This window comes from Odocoileus virginianus, chromosome 1, assembly GCF_023699985.2.
Source record: "Odocoileus virginianus isolate 20LAN1187 ecotype Illinois chromosome 1, Ovbor_1.2, whole genome shotgun sequence".
Lineage (NCBI taxonomy): Eukaryota > Metazoa > Chordata > Mammalia > Artiodactyla > Cervidae > Odocoileus > Odocoileus virginianus.
In genome coordinates this window covers 6406539-6409233 of record NC_069674.1, presented here as the reverse complement: position 1 = coordinate 6409233, position 2695 = coordinate 6406539, and positions in this window count along the sequence as shown.

The window sequence follows — 2695 nt, the reverse complement described above, 5'->3', positions numbered from 1 at the left end:
CTATTAGGCCCTGTAAGCGAAGTCAAACCATTTAAAATTGTAGTCTTATACCTTTCTCAGTTTAAATATTGGTTAGATTAAATTAGATAGGAGATAGTTATGCATAGTATGAATCAGGAGTGAAATTAATCAATTTAACGTGGTTCATTCTCATTTCAACTGAAGTTTTGGAGCCAATGATGTGATCACTCTAATCAGTAGACAGATAAATTAACTTGCAGTACCCAGAAAATAAGCCAAACCAGGGGAAACATAAGCTTTCAGTTCAGTCGCTCAGTCGTGTCTGACTCTTTGTGACTCCGTGAACCGCAGCACATCAGGCCTCCCTGTCCATAACCAGATCCTGGAGTCCACCCAAACCCATGTCCATTGAGTCAGTGATGCCATCCAACCATCTCATCCTCTGTCATCCCCTTCTCCTCCTGCCCTCAATCTTTCCCAGCATCAGGGTCTTTTCAAATGAGTCAGCTCTTCATATCAGGTGGCCAAAGTATTGGAGTTTCAGCTTCAATATCAGTCCTTCCAATGAACACCCAGGACTCGTCTCCTTTAGGATGGACTGGTTGGATCTCCTTGCAGCCCAAGGGACTCTCAAGAGTCTTCACCAACACTACAGTTCAAAAGCATCAATTTTTTGGTGCTCAGCTTTCTTTATAATCCAACTCTCACATCCATAAATGACTTCTGGAAAAACCATAGCCATGACTAGATGGACCTTTGTTGGCAAAGTAATGTCTCTGCTTTTTAAATATGCTGTCTAGGCTGGTCATAGCTTTTCTTCCAAGGAGCAAGCATCTTTTAATTTCATGGCTGCAGTCACCATCTGCAATGATTTTGGAGACCAAGAAAAGAAAGTCTCTCACTGTTTCCATTGTTTCCCCATCTACTTTCCATGAAAGAAGATCGTGGATGCCATGATCTTCATTTTATGAATGTTGAATTTTAAGCCAGATTTTTCACTCACCTCTTTCACTTTCATCAAGAGGCTCTTTAGTTCCTCTTCCCTTTCTGCCATTATGATGGTGTCATCTGCATATCTGAGGTTATTGATTTTTCTCCTGGCAATCATGATTCCAGCTTATGCTTCATCCAACCCAGCATTTTGCATGATGTACTCTGCATATAAGTTAAATAAGCAGGGTGAAAATATACACCCTTGATGTACTCCTTTCCAATTTGGAACCAGTCTATTGTTCCATGTTCAGTTCTAACTGTTGCTTCTTGATTTCTCAGGAGGCAGGTCAGGTGGTCTGGTATTCCCATCTGTTGAAGAATTGTCCACAATTTGCTGTGATGAACACAGTCAAAAGTTTGACGTAGCCAGTAGGGTAGGAGTAGATGTTTTTCTGGAACTCTCTTGCTTTTTCTATGATCCAATGGATGCTGGCAATTTGATCTCTGGTTCCTCTGCCTTTTCTAAATCCAGCTTGAGCATCTAGAAGTTCATGGTTCATGTACTGTTGAAGCCTGGCTTGAAGAATTTTGAGCATAAATTTGCTAGCATGTGAGATGAGTGCAATTGTGTGGTAGTTTGAGCATTCTTTGGCATTGCCTTTCTTTGGGATTGGAATGAAAACTGACCTTTTCCAGTCCTGTAGCCACTGTTGAGCTTTCCAAATTTGCTGGCATATTGAGTGCAGCACTTTCACAGCATCAGCTTTTAGGATTTGAAATAGTTCAACTGGAATTCCATCACCTCCACTAGCTTTGTTTGTAGTGATGCTTTCTAAGGCCCACTTGACTTCACATTCCAGGATGTCTGCCTCTAGGTGAGTGATCACACCATCATGGTTATCTGGGTCATGAAGATCTTTTTCGTATAGTTCTGTGTATTTGCCACCTCTTCTTAATATCTTCTGCTTCTGTTAGGTCCAGACCATTTCTGTCCTTTATTGTGCCCATCTTTGCATGAAATGTTCATTTGGCATCTCTAATTTTCTTGAAGAGATCTCTAGTCTTTCCCATTCAATTGTTTTCCTCTATTTCTTTGCATTGATCACTGAGGAAGTCTTTCTTATCTCTCTTTGCTATTCTTTGGAATTCTGCATTCAGATGGATATATCTTTCCTTCTCTCCTTTGCCTTTAGCTTCTCTTCTTTTCTCAGCTATTTGTAAGGCCTCCTCAGACAATCATTTTGCCTTTTTTCATTTCTTTTTCTTGGGGATGGTCTTGATCACTGCCTCCTGTATAATGTCAGGAACTTCTGTCCATAGTTCTTCAGGCACTCTGTCTATCAGATCTAATGCCTTGAATCTATTTGTCACTTCCACTGTATAATCATAAGTTATTTGATTTAGGTCATACCTGAATGGTCTAGTGGTTTTCCTTTCTTTTTCAATTTAAGTCTGAAATTGGCAATAAGTAGTTCATGATCTGAGCCACAGTCAGCTCCCAGTCTTGTTTTTGCTGACTGTATAGAGCTTCTCCGTCTTTGGCTGCAAGGAATATAATCAATCTGGTTTCTGTGTTGACCATCTGGTGATATCCATGTGCAAAGTCTTCTCTTGTGTTGTTGGAAGAGGGTGTTTGCTATGACCAGTGTGTTCTCTTGGGAAAACTGTTAGCCTTTGTCCTGCTTCATTTTGTACTCCAAGACCAGATTTTCCTGTTACTCCAGATAATTAAACATTTTAATTAAAAAGTTTTAAAGACATTTCCCATCAAACAAAGGACATCCACAGAAGCATTCCACTA